The following is a 16378-nucleotide window of genomic DNA, read 5'->3' on the forward strand; positions in this document are numbered from 1 at the left end:
TACTTGATATATTCCATTTGCGCTCACAAACTGCGTTTGCTGCTTCCTTGATATATTCCCCTTGCACTCACAAACTGCGTTTACTGCTTACTTGATATATTCCCCTTGCGCTCACAAACTGTGTACTGCTTACTCGATATATACCCCTTGCGCTCACAAACTGCGTTTACTGCTTACTTAATACATACTCCTTGCTATCACAAACTGCGCTTTCTACTTACTCGATATATACCCCTTGCGCTTAGAAACTGCGATTACTGCTTACTTAAAACATACTCCTTGCTCTCACAAACAGCGTTTTCTACTTACTTGATATATACCCCTTGCGCTCACAAACTGCATTTACTGCTTACTTAATACATACTCCTTGCGCTCACAAACTGCGTTTACTGCTTACTCGATATATACTCCTTGCGCTTAGAAACTGTGTTTTTTGCGTACTTGATATATACCCCTTGCGCTAATTAACTGAGTTTACTACTTACTTGACACATACTCCTTGCACTTAAAAACCTCGTTTACTGCTTACTTGATATATATCCCTTGCGCATAGAAACTGCGGTTTTTTTGCTTACTTGATATATTCCCCTTGCTCTCAAAAATTGTGTTTACTGCTTACTTGATATATTCCATTTGCGCTCACAAACTGCGTTTGCTGCTTCCTTGATATATTCCCCTTGCACTCACAAACTGCGTTTACTGCTTACTTGATATATTCCCCTTGCGCTCACAAACTGTGTACTGCTTACTCGATATATACCCCTTGCGCTCACAAACTGCGTTTACTGCTTACTTAATACATACTCCTTGCTATCACAAACTGCGCTTTCTACTTACTCGATATATACCCCTTGCGCTTAGAAACTGCGATTACTGCTTACTTAAAACATACTCCTTGCTCTCACAAACAGCGTTTTCTACTTACTTGATATATACCCCTTGCGCTCACAAACTGCATTTACTGCTTACTTAATACATACTCCTTGCTCTCACAAACTGCGTTTTCTACTTACTCGATATATACCCCTTGTGCTCACAAACTGCATTTACTGCTTACTGAATACATACTCCTTGCTCTCACAAACTGCGTTTTCTACTTACTCGATATATACCCCTTGCGCTTAGAAACTGCGTTTACTGCTTACTTAATACATACTCCTTGCTCCCACAAAGTGCGTTTTCTACTTACTCGATATATACCCCTTGCGCTCACAAACTGCGATTTCTACTTACTCGATATATACCCCTTGCTCTCACAAACTGCAATTTCTACTTACTCGATATATACCCCTTGCGCTCACAAACTGCGTTTACTTCTTACTTGATATATATATACCCCTTGCGCTGACAAACTGCGTTTACTGCTTACTTGATATATACCCCTTGCTCTCAAAGACTGTGTTTACTGCTTACTTGATATATACCCCTTGCTCTCACAAACTGCGTTTACTGCTTACTTGATATATACCCCTTGGGCTCACAAACTGCGTTTACTGCTTATTTCGTACATACCCCTTGCTCTCACAACCTGCGTTTACTGCTTACTTGATATATACCCCTTGCTCTCATAAACTGCGTTTACTGCTTACTTGATATATACCCCTTGCGCTCACAAACTGCGTTTACTGCTTACTTGATATATACCCCTTGCTCTCATAAACTGCGTTTACTGCTTACTTGATATATACCCCTTGCGCTCACAAACTGCGTTTACTGCTTACTCGATATATACTCCTTGCGCTTAGAAACTGTGTTTTTTGCTTACTTGATATATACCCCTTGCGCTAATTAACTGAGTTTACTACTTACTTGACACATACTCCTTGCACTTAGAAACCTCGTTTACTGCTTACTTGATATATGTCCGTTGCACATAGAAACTGCGTTTTTTTTTTTGCTTACTTGATATATTCCCCTTGCTCTCAAAAATTGTGTTTACTGCTTACTTGATATATTCCATTTGCGCTCACAAACTGTGTACTGCTTACTCGATATATACCCCTTGCGCTCACAAACTGCGTTTACTGCTTACTTAATACATACTCCTTGCTATCACAAACTGCACTTTCTACTTACTCGATAAATACCCCTTGCGCTTAGAAACTGCGATTACTGCTTACTTAAAACATACTCCTTGCTCTCACAAACAGCGTTTTCTACTTACTTGATATATACCCCTTGCGCTCACAAACTGCATTTACTGCTTACTTAATACATACTCCTTGCTCTCACAAACTGCGTTTTCTACTTACTCGATATATACCCCTTGTGCTCACAAACTGCGATTACTGCTTACTTAATGCATACTCCTTGCTCTAACAAACTGCGTTTTCTACTTACTCGATATATACCCCTTGCGCTTAAAAACTGCGTTTTCTACTTACTCGATATATACCCCTTGTGCTCACAAACTGCATTTACTGATTACTGAATACATACTCCTTGCTCTCACAAACTGCGTTTTCTACTTACTCGATATATACCCCTTGCGCTTAGAAACTGCGTTTACTGCTTACTTAATACATACTCCTTGCTCCCACAAAGTGCGTTTTCTACTTACTCGATATATACCCCTTGCGCTCACAAACTGCGATTTCTACTTACTCGATATATACCCCTTGCTCTCACAAACTGCAATTTCTACTTACTCGATATATACCCCTTGCGCTCACAAACTGCGTTTACTTCTTACTTGATATGTATATATCCCTTGCGCTGACAAACTGCGTTTACTGCTTACTTGATATATACCCCTTGCTCTCACAAACTGTGTTTACTGCTTACTTGATATATACCCCTTGCTCTCACAAACTGTGTTTACTGCTTACTTGATATATACCCCTTGTGCTCACAAACTGCGTTTACTGCTTACTTGATATATACCCCTTGTGCTCACAAACTGCGATTACTGCTTACTTGATATATACCCCTTGCGCTTAGAAAATGCGTTTTCTACTTACTTGATATATACCCCTTGTGCTCACAAACTGTGTTTACTGCTTACTTGATATATACCCCTTGTGCTCACAAACTGCGATTACTGCTTACTTGATATATACCCCTTGTGCTCACAAACTGCGATTACTGCTTACTTGATACATACTCCTTGCGCTTAGAAAATGCGTTTTCTACTTACTTGATATATACCCCTTGCGCTCACAAACTGTGTTTACTGCTTACTTGATATATACCCCTTGCGCTTAGAAAATGCGTTTTCTACTTACTTGATATATACCCCTTGTGCTCACAAACTGCGATTACTGCTTACTTGATATATACCCCTTGCGCTTAGAAAATGCGTTTTCTACTTACTTGATATATACCCCTTGTGCTCACAAACTGCGATTACTGCTTACTTGATATAAACCCCTTGTGCTCACAAACTGCGATTACTGCTTACTTAATACATACTCCTTGCTCTCACAAACTGCGTTTTCTACTTACTCGATATATACCCCTTGCGCTCACAAACTGCATTTACTGCTTACTTAATACATACTCCTTGCTCTCACAAACTGCGTTTTCTACTTACTCGATATATACCCCTTGCGCTCACAAACTGCATTTACTGCTTACTTAATACATATTCCTTGCTTTCACAAACTGCGTTTTCTACTTACTCGATATATACCCCTTGTGCTCACAAACTGCGTTTACTGCTTACTTGATATATACCCCTTGCGTTCACAAACTGCGATTACTGCTTACTTGATATATACCCCTTGCGCTTAGAAAATGCGTTTTCTACTTACTTGATATATACCGCTTGTGCTCACAAACTGCGATTACTGCTTACTTGATATAAACCCCTTGTGCTCACAAACTGCGATTACTGCTTACTTAATACATACTCCTTGCTCTCACAAACTGCGTTTTCTACTTACTCGATATATACCCCTTGCGCTCACAAACTGCATTTACTGCTTACTTAATATATACACCTTGCGCTTAGAAACTGCGTTTACAGCTTACTTGATATATACCACTTGCGCTTAGAAACTGCGTTTTCTACTTACTTGATATATACCCCTTGTGCTCACAAACTGCGATTACTGCTTACTTGATATATACCCCTTGTGCTCACAAACTGCGATTACTGCTTACTTGATATATACCCCTTGCGCTTAGAAAATGCGTTTTCTACTTACTTGATATATACCCCTTGTGCTCACAAACTGCGATTACTGCTTACTTGATATAAACCCCTTGTGCTCACAAACTGCGATTACTGCTTACTTAATACATACTCCTTGCTCTCACCAACTGCGTTTTCTACTTACTCGATATATACCCCTTGCGCTCACAAACTGCATTTACTGCTTACTTAATATATACACCTTGCGCTTAGAAACTGCGTTTACAGCTTACTTGATATATACCACTTGCGCTTAGAAACTGCGTTTTCTACTTACTTGATATATACCCCTTGTGCTCACAAACTGCGATTACTGCTTACTTGATATATACCCCTTGTGCTCACAAACTGCGATTACTGCTTACTTGATATATACCCCTTGCGCTTAGAAAATGCGTTTTCTACTTACTTGATATATACCCCTTGTGCTCACAAACTGTGTTTACTGCTTACTTGATATATACCCCTTGTGCTCACAAACTGCGTTTACTGCTTACTTGATATATACCCCTTGTGCTCACAAACTGCGATTACTGCTTACTTGATATATACCCCTTGCGCTTAGAAAATGCGTTTTCTACTTACTTGATATATACCCCTTGTGCTCACAAACTGTGTTTACTGCTTACTTGATATATACCCCTTGTGCTCACAAACTGCGATTACTGCTTACTTGATATATACCCCTTGCGCTTAGAAAATGCGTTTTCTACTTACTTGATATATACCCCTTGCGCTCACAAACTGTGTTTACTGCTTACTTGATATATACCCCTTGCGCTTAGAAAATGCGTTTTCTACTTACTTGATATATACCCCTTGCGCTCACAAACTGCGATTACTGCTTACTTGATATATACCCCTTGCGTTCACAAACTGCGTTTACTGCTTACTTGATATATACCCCTTGCGCTTAGAAAATGCGTTTTCTACTTACTTGATATATACCCCTTGTGCTCACAAACTGTGTTTACTGCTTACTTGATATATACCCCTTGCGCTTAGAAAATGCGTTTTCTACTTACTTGATATATACCCCTTGCGCTTAGAAAATGCGTTTTCTACTTACTTGATATATACCCCTTGCTCTCACAAACTGCGTTTACTCCTTACTAGATATATACCCCTTGCGCTTACAAACTGCGTTTACTGCTTAATTGATATATACCCCTCGCGCTCAGAAACTACGTTTGCTGCTTACTTGATATATACACCTTGCTCTCACAAACTGCGTTTTCTGCTTACTCGATATATACCCCTTGCTCTCACAAACTGCGTTTTCTGCTAACTCGATACATACCCCTCGCGCTCACAAACTGTGTTTGCTTCTTACTTGATATATACCCCTTGCTCTCACAAACTGCGTTTACTGCTTACTTGATATATACCCTTTGCTATCACAAACTGGGTTTTATGCTTACTTGATATATACCCCTTGTGCTGCCAAACTGTGTTTACTGCTTACTTGATATATACCCCCTGAGCACACAAACTGCGTTTACTGCCTAGTTCGTACATACCCCTTGCTGTAACAAACTGCGTTTTCTGCTACTTGATATATACCCCTTGTGCTGACAAACTGTCTTTTGTGCTAACTTGATATATACCCCTTGAGCTCACAAACTTCGTTTACTGCCTACTTCGTACATACCCCTTGCTCACACAAACTGCGTTTTCTGCTACTTGATATATACCCCTTACGCTCACAAACTGTGTTTACTGTTTACTTGATATATACCCCTTGTGCTGACAAACTGTCTTTTGTGCTAATTTGATATATACCCCTTGAGCTCACAAACTTCGTTTACTGCCTACTTCGTACATACCCCTTGCTCACACAAACCGCGTTTTCTGCTACTTGATATATACCCCTTACGCTCACAAACTGTGTTTACTGTTTACTTGATATATACCCCTTGCGCCCACAAACTGTGTTTACTGCTTACTTGATGTATACCCCTTGTGCTCACAAACTGCGTTTACTGCTTACTTGATATATACCCCGTGTGCTCAAAAACTGCGTTTACTGCCTACTTGATATATACCCCTTGTGCTCACAAACTGCGTTTACTGCTTACTTGATATATACCCCTTTCGCTGCCAAACTGCGTTTACTGCTTACTTGATATATACCCCTTGTGCTCACAAACCGCGTTTCTGCTTACTTGATATATACCCCTTGTGCTCACAAACTGTGTTTACTGCTTACTTGATATATACCTTTTGAGCTGACAAACTGCGTTTACTGCTTACTTGATATATACCCCTTGCGCTCACAAACTGCATTTTCTACTTATTTGATATATATGCCTTGCCTTCACAGACTTCTTTTTCTTGTTACTAGATATAAACTTCTCGCGCTTAGAAACTGCGTTTTCTGGTTACTTGATATACACCCTTTGAGCTCACAAACCATGTTTTCTTCTTACTAGATGTATAAAACTTGTGCTCTCAAACTGCGTTTTCTGCTTACTTGATATATACCCCTTGCTCTCACAAACTGCGTTTACTGCTTACTCGATATATACCCCTCGCGCTCACAAACTGCGTTTTCTGCTTACTCGATATATACCACTTGTGATCACAAACTGCGTTTACTGCTTACTCGATATATACCCCTCGTGCTCACAAACTGCGTTTTCTGCTTACTTGATATATACCCCTTGTGCTCATAAACTGCGTTTTCTGCTTACTCGATATATACCCCTCGCGCTTACAAACTGCGTTTACTGCTTACTTGATATATACCCCTTGCGTCCACAAACTGCGATTACTGCTTACTTGATATATACCCCTTGCGCTTAGATACTGCGTTTTCTACTTACTTGATATATACCCCTTGTGCTCACAAACTGCGTTGACTTCTTACTTGATATATACCCCTTGTGCTCACAAACTGCGTTTACTGCTTACTTGATATATACTCCTTGCACTCACAAACTGCGTTTACTGCTTTCTTGATAAATACCCCTTGTGCTCACAAACTGTGTTTACTGCTTACTTGATATAAACTCCTTGCGCTCACAAACTGCGTTTACTGCTTTCTTGATATATACTCCTTGCGCTCACAAACTGCGTTTACTGCTTACTCGATATATACTCCTTGCGCTTAGAAACTGTGTTTTTTGCGTACTTGATATATTCCCCTTGCGCTAATTAACTGAGTTTACTACTTACTTGACACATACTCCTTGCACTTAAAAACCTCGTTTACTGCTTACTTGATATATATCCCTTGCGCATAGAAACTGCGGTTTTTTTGCTTACTTGATATATTCCCCTTGCTCTCAAAAATTGTGTTTACTGCTTACTTGATATATTCCATTTGCGCTCACAAACTGCGTTTGCTGCTTCCTTGATATATTCCCCTTGCACTCACAAACTGCGTTTACTGCTTACTTGATATATTCCCCTTGCGCTCACAAACTGTGTACTGCTTACTCGATATATACCCCTTGCGCTCACAAACTGCGTTTACTGCTTACTTAATACATACTCCTTGCTATCACAAACTGCGCTTTCTACTTACTCGATATATACCCCTTGCGCTTAGAAACTGCGATTACTGCTTTCTTAAAACATACTCCTTGCTCTCACAAACAGCGTTTTCTACTTACTTGATATATACCCCTTGCGCTCACAAACTGCATTTACTGCTTACTTAATACATACTCCTTGCGCTCACAAACTGCGTTTACTGCTTACTCGATATATACTCCTTGCGCTTAGAAACTGTGTTTTTTGCGTACTTGATATATACCCCTTGCGCTAATTAACTGAGTTTACTACTTACTTGACACATACTCCTTGCACTTAAAAACCTCGTTTACTGCTTACTTGATATATATCCCTTGCGCATAGAAACTGCGGTTTTTTTGCTTACTTGATATATTCCCCTTGCTCTCAAAAATTGTGTTTACTGCTTACTTGATATATTCCATTTGCGCTCACAAACTGCGTTTGCTGCTTCCTTGATATATTCCCCTTGCACTCACAAACTGCGTTTACTGCTTACTTGATATATTCCCCTTGCGCTCACAAACTGTGTACTGCTTACTCGATATATACCCCTTGCGCTCACAAACTGCGTTTACTGCTTACTTAATACATACTCCTTGCTATCACAAACTGCGCTTTCTACTTACTCGATATATACCCCTTGCGCTTAGAAACTGCGATTACTGCTTACTTAAAACATACTCCTTGCTCTCACAAACAGCGTTTTCTACTTACTTGATATATACCCCTTGCGCTCACAAACTGCATTTACTGCTTACTTAATACATACTCCTTGCTCTCACAAACTGCGTTTTCTACTTACTCGATATATACCCCTTGTGCTCACAAACTGCATTTACTGCTTACTGAATACATACTCCTTGCTCTCACAAACTGCGTTTTCTACTTACTCGATATATACCCCTTGCGCTTAGAAACTGCGTTTACTGCTTACTTAATACATACTCCTTGCTCCCACAAAGTGCGTTTTCTACTTACTCGATATATACCCCTTGCGCTCACAAACTGCGATTTCTACTTACTCGATATATACCCCTTGCTCTCACAAACTGCAATTTCTACTTACTCGATATATACCCCTTGCGCTCACAAACTGCGTTTACTTCTTACTTGATATATATATACCCCTTGCGCTGACAAACTGCGTTTACTGCTTACTTGATATATACCCCTTGCTCTCAAAGACTGTGTTTACTGCTTACTTGATATATACCCCTTGCTCTCACAAACTGCGTTTACTGCTTACTTGATATATACCCCTTGGGCTCACAAACTGCGTTTACTGCTTATTTCGTACATACCCCTTGCTCTCACAACCTGCGTTTACTGCTTACTTGATATATACCCCTTGCTCTCATAAACTGCGTTTACTGCTTACTTGATATATACCCCTTGCGCTCACAAACTGCGTTTACTGCTTACTTGATATATACCCCTTGCTCTCATAAACTGCGTTTACTGCTTACTTGATATATACCCCTTGCGCTCACAAACTGCGTTTACTGCTTACTCGATATATACTCCTTGCGCTTAGAAACTGTGTTTTTTGCTTACTTGATATATACCCCTTGCGCTAATTAACTGAGTTTACTACTTACTTGACACATACTCCTTGCACTTAGAAACCTCGTTTACTGCTTACTTGATATATGTCCGTTGCACATAGAAACTGCGTTTTTTTTTTGCTTACTTGATATATTCCCCTTGCTCTCAAAAATTGTGTTTACTGCTTACTTGATATATTCCATTTGCGCTCACAAACTGTGTACTGCTTACTCGATATATACCCCTTGCGCTCACAAACTGCGTTTACTGCTTACTTAATACATACTCCTTGCTATCACAAACTGCACTTTCTACTTACTCGATAAATACCCCTTGCGCTTAGAAACTGCGATTACTGCTTACTTAAAACATACTCCTTGCTCTCACAAACAGCGTTTTCTACTTACTTGATATATACCCCTTGCGCTCACAAACTGCATTTACTGCTTACTTAATACATACTCCTTGCTCTCACAAACTGCGTTTTCTACTTACTCGATATATACCCCTTGTGCTCACAAACTGCGATTACTGCTTACTTAATGCATACTCCTTGCTCTAACAAACTGCGTTTTCTACTTACTCGATATATACCCCTTGCGCTTAAAAACTGCGTTTTCTACTTACTCGATATATACCCCTTGTGCTCACAAACTGCATTTACTGATTACTGAATACATACTCCTTGCTCTCACAAACTGCGTTTTCTACTTACTCGATATATACCCCTTGCGCTTAGAAACTGCGTTTACTGCTTACTTAATACATACTCCTTGCTCCCACAAACTGCGTTTTCTACTTACTCGATATATACCCCTTGCGCTCACAAACTGCGATTTCTACTTACTCGATATATACCCCTTGCTCTCACAAACTGCAATTTCTACTTACTCGATATATACCCCTTGCGCTCACAAACTGCGTTTACTTCTTACTTGATATGTATATATCCCTTGCGCTGACAAACTGCGTTTACTGCTTACTTGATATATACCCCTTGCTCTCACAAACTGTGTTTACTGCTTACTTGATATATACCCCTTGCTCTCACAAACTGTGTTTACTGCTTACTTGATATATACCCCTTGTGCTCACAAACTGCGTTTACTGCTTACTTGATATATACCCCTTGTGCTCACAAACTGCGATTACTGCTTACTTGATATATACCCCTTGCGCTTAGAAAATGCGTTTTCTACTTACTTGATATATACCCCTTGTGCTCACAAACTGTGTTTACTGCTTACTTGATATATACCCCTTGTGCTCACAAACTGCGATTACTGCTTACTTGATATATACCCCTTGTGCTCACAAACTGCGATTACTGCTTACTTGATATATACCCCTTGTGCTCACAAACTGCGATTACTGCTTACTTGATACATACTCCTTGCGCTTAGAAAATGCGTTTTCTACTTACTTGATATATACCCCTTGCGCTCACAAACTGTGTTTACTGCTTACTTGATATATACCCCTTGCGCTTAGAAAATGCGTTTTCTACTTACTTGATATATACCCCTTGCGCTCACAAACTGCGATTACTGCTTACTTGATATATACCCCTTGCGCTTAGAAAATGCGTTTTCTACTTACTTGATATATACCCCTTGTGCTCACAAACTGCGATTACTGCTTACTTGATATAAACCCCTTGTGCTCACAAACTGCGATTACTGCTTACTTAATACATACTCCTTGCTCTCACAAACTGCGTTTTCTACTTACTCGATATATACCCCTTGCGCTCACAAACTGCATTTACTGCTTACTTAATACATACTCCTTGCTCTCACAAACTGCGTTTTCTACTTACTCGATATATACCCCTTGCGCTCACAAACTGCATTTACTGCTTACTTAATACATATTCCTTGCTTTCACAAACTGCGTTTTCTACTTACTCGATATATACCCCTTGTGCTCACAAACTGCGTTTACTGCTTACTTGATATATACCCCTTGCGTTCACAAACTGCGATTACTGCTTACTTGATATATACCCCTTGCGCTTAGAAAATGCGTTTTCTACTTACTTGATATATACCCCTTGTGCTCACAAACTGCGATTACTGCTTACTTGATATAAACCCCTTGTGCTCACAAACTGCGATTACTGCTTACTTAATACATACTCCTTGCTCTCACAAACTGCGTTTTCTACTTACTCGATATATACCCCTTGCGCTCACAAACTGCATTTACTGCTTACTTAATATATACACCTTGCGCTTAGAAACTGCGTTTACAGCTTACTTGATATATACCACTTGCGCTTAGAAACTGCGTTTTCTACTTACTTGATATATACCCCTTGTGCTCACAAACTGCGATTACTGCTTACTTGATATATACCCCTTGTGCTCACAAACTGCGATTACTGCTTACTTGATATATACCCCTTGCGCTTAGAAAATGAGTTTTCTACTTACTTGATATATACCCCTTGTGCTCACAAACTGCGATTACTGCTTACTTGATATAAACCCCTTGTGCTCACAAACTGCGATTACTGCTTACTTAATACATACTCCTTGCTCTCACAAACTGCGTTTTCTACTTACTCGATATATACCCCTTGCGCTCACAAACTGCATTTACTGCTTACTTAATATATACACCTTGCGCTTAGAAACTGCGTTTACAGCTTACTTGATATATACCACTTGCGCTTAGAAACTGCGTTTTCTACTTACTTGATATATACCCCTTGTGCTCACAAACTGCGATTACTGCTTACTTGATATATACCCCTTGTGCTCACAAACTGCGATTACTGCTTACTTGATATATACCCCTTGCGCTTAGAAAATGCGTTTTCTACTTACTTGATATATACCCCTTGTGCTCACAAACTGTGTTTACTGCTTACTTGATATATACCCCTTGTGCTCACAAACTGCGTTTACTGCTTACTTGATATATACCCCTTGTGCTCACAAACTGCGATTACTGCTTACTTGATATATACCCCTTGCGCTTAGAAAATGCGTTTTCTACTTACTTGATATATACCCCTTGTGCTCACAAACTGTGTTTACTGCTTACTTGATATATACCCCTTGTGCTCACAAACTGCGATTACTGCTTACTTGATATATACCCCTTGCGCTTAGAAAATGCGTTTTCTACTTACTTGATATATACCCCTTGCGCTCACAAACTGTGTTTACTGCTTACTTGATATATACCCCTTGCGCTTAGAAAATGCGTTTTCTACTTACTTGATATATACCCCTTGCGCTCACAAACTGCGATTACTGCTTACTTGATATATACCCCTTGCGTTCACAAACTGCGTTTACTGCTTACTTGATATATACCCCTTGCGCTTAGAAAATGCGTTTTCTACTTACTTGATATATACCCCTTGTGCTCACAAACTGTGTTTACTGCTTACTTGATATATACCCCTTGCGCTTAGAAAATGCGTTTTCTACTTACTTGATATATACCCCTTGCGCTTAGAAAATGCGTTTTCTACTTACTTGATATATACCCCTTGCTCTCACAAACTGCGTTTACTCCTTACTAGATATATACCCCTTGCGCTTACAAACTGCGTTTACTGCTTAATTGATATATACCCCTCGCGCTCAGAAACTACGTTTGCTGCTTACTTGATATATACACCTTGCTCTCACAAACTGCGTTTTCTGCTTACTCGATATATACCCCTTGCTCTCACAAACTGCGTTTTCTGCTAACTCGATACATACCCCTCGCGCTCACAAACTGTGTTTGCTTCTTACTTGATATATACCCCTTGCTCTCACAAACTGCGTTTACTGCTTACTTGATATATACCCTTTGCTATCACAAACTGGGTTTTATGCTTACTTGATATATACCCCTTGTGCTGCCAAACTGTGTTTACTGCTTACTTGATATATACCCCCTGAGCACACAAACTGCGTTTACTGCCTAGTTCGTACATACCCCTTGCTGTAACAAACTGCGTTTTCTGCTACTTGATATATACCCCTTGTGCTGACAAACTGTCTTTTGTGCTAACTTGATATATACCCCTTGAGCTCACAAACTTCGTTTACTGCCTACTTCGTACATACCCCTTGCTCACACAAACTGCGTTTTCTGCTACTTGATATATACCCCTTACGCTCACAAACTGTGTTTACTGTTTACTTGATATATACCCCTTGTGCTGACAAACTGTCTTTTGTGCTAATTTGATATATACCCCTTGAGCTCACAAACTTCGTTTACTGCCTACTTCGTACATACCCCTTGCTCACACAAACCGCGTTTTCTGCTACTTGATATATACCCCTTACGCTCACAAACTGTGTTTACTGTTTACTTGATATATACCCCTTGCGCCCACAAACTGTGTTTACTGCTTACTTGATGTATACCCCTTGTGCTCACAAACTGCGTTTACTGCTTACTTGATATATACCCCGTGTGCTCAAAAACTGCGTTTACTGCCTACTTGATATATACCCCTTGTGCTCACAAACTGCGTTTACTGCTTACTTGATATATACCCCTTTCGCTGCCAAACTGCGTTTACTGCTTACTTGATATATACCCCTTGTGCTCACAAACCGCGTTTCTGCTTACTTGATATATACCCCTTGTGCTCACAAACTGTGTTTACTGCTTACTTGATATATACCTTTTGAGCTGACAAACTGCGTTTACTGCTTACTTGATATATACCCCTTGCGCTCACAAACTGCATTTTCTACTTATTTGATATATATGCCTTGCCTTCACAGACTTCTTTTTCTTGTTACTAGATATAAACTTCTCGCGCTTAGAAACTGCGTTTTCTGGTTACTTGATATACACCCTTTGAGCTCACAAACCATGTTTTCTTCTTACTAGATGTATAAAACTTGTGCTCTCAAACTGCGTTTTCTGCTTACTTGATATATACCCCTTGCTCTCACAAACTGCGTTTACTGCTTACTCGATATATACCCCTCGCGCTCACAAACTGCGTTTTCTGCTTACTCGATATATACCACTTGTGATCACAAACTGCGTTTACTGCTTACTCGATATATACCCCTCGTGCTCACAAACTGCGTTTTCTGCTTACTTGATATATACCCCTTGTGCTCATAAACTGCGTTTTCTGCTTACTCGATATATACCCCTCGCGCTTACAAACTGCGTTTACTGCTTACTTGATATATACCCCTTGCGTCCACAAACTGCGATTACTGCTTACTTGATATATACCCCTTGCGCTTAGATACTGCGTTTTCTACTTACTTGATATATACCCCTTGTGCTCACAAACTGCGTTGACTTCTTACTTGATATATACCCCTTGTGCTCACAAACTGCGTTTACTGCTTACTTGATATATACCCCTTGCGTCCACAAACTGCGATTACTGCTTACTTGATATATACCCCTTGCGCTTAGATACTGCGTTTTCTACTTACTTGATATATACCCCTTGTGCTCACAAACTGCGTTTACTTCTTACTTGATATATACCCCTTGCGCTGACAAACTGCGTTTGCTGCTTACTTGATATATACCCCTTGCGCTCACAAACTGCGTTTACTTCTTACTTGATATATACCCCTTGCGCTGACAAACTGCGTTTACTGCTTACTTGATACATACCCCTTGCGCTCACAAACTGGGTTTACTTCTTAATTGATATATACTCCTTGCGCTGACAAACTGTGTTTACTGCTTACTTGATATATACCCCTTGCGCTGACAAACTGCGTTTACTGCTTACTTGATATATACCCCTTGCGCTGACAAACTGCGTTTACTGCTTACTTGATATATATCCCTTGCTCTCACAAACTGCGTTTTCTACTTACTCGATATATACCACTTGTGCTGACAAACTGCGATTACTGCTTACTTGATATATACCCCTAGTGCTCACAAACTGCGTTTACTACTTACTTAATACATACTCCTTGTGCTCACAAACTGCGTTTACTGCTTACTCGATACATACTCCTTGCTCTCACAAACTGCGTTTTCTACTTACTTAATATATACCCCTTGCGCTTAGAAACTGCATTTGCTGCTTACTTAATACATACTCCTTGTGCTCACAAACTGCGTTTCTGCTTACTCGATATATACCCCTTGCGCTCACAAACTGCATTTACTGCTTACTTGATATATACCCCTTGCGCTTACAAACTGCGTTTACTGCTTACTTGATATATACCCCTTGCGCTTACAAACTGCGTTTACTTCTTACTTGATATATACCCCTTGCGCTGACAAACTGCGTTTACTGCTTACTTGATACATACCCCTTGCGCTCAGAAACTGCGTTTACTTCTTACTTGATATATACCCCTTGCGCTTACAAACTGCGTTTACTGCTTACTTAATATATACCCCTTGTGTTCAGAAATTGTGATTACTGCTTACTTAATGCATACTCCTTGCTCTCACAAACTGCGTTTACTGCTTACTTGATATATACCCCTTGCGCTTACAAACTGCGTTTACTGCTTACTTGATATATACCCCTTGCGCTTACAAACTGCGATTACTTCTTACTTGATATATACCCCTTGCGCTGACAAACTGCGTTTACTGCTTACTTGATACATACCCCTTGCGCTCAGAAACTGCGTTTACTTCTTACTTGATATATACCCCTTGCGCTGACAAACTGCGTTTACTGCTTACTTGATATATACCCCTTGCGCTCACAAACTGCGTTTACTTCTTACTTGATATATACCCCTTGCGCTGACAAACTGCGTTTACTGCTTACTTGATACATACCCCTTGCGCTCACAAACTGCGTTTACTTCTTAATTGATATATACTCCTTGCGCTGACAAACTGTGTTTACTGCTTACTTGATATATACCCCTTGCGCTGACAAACTGCGTTTACTGCTTACTTGATATATACCCCTTGCGCTGACAAACTGCGTTTACTGCTTACTTGATATATACCCCTTGCGCTGACAAACTGCGTTTACTGCTTACTTGATATATACCCCTTGCGCTTAGATACTGCGTTTTCTACTTACTTGATATATACCCCTTTCGCTCACAATCTGCGATTACTGCTTACTTGATATATACTCCTTGCGCTCACAAACTGCGTTTACTGCTTTCTTGATACATACCCCTTGTGCTTACAAACTGTGTTTACTGCTTTCTTGATATAAACTCCTTTCGCTCACAAACTGCGTTTTCTACT

This window comes from Oculina patagonica, chromosome 10 (assembly GCF_052425735.1).
Source record: "Oculina patagonica isolate OP01 chromosome 10, crgOcupat, whole genome shotgun sequence".
Lineage (NCBI taxonomy): Eukaryota > Metazoa > Cnidaria > Anthozoa > Scleractinia > Oculinidae > Oculina > Oculina patagonica.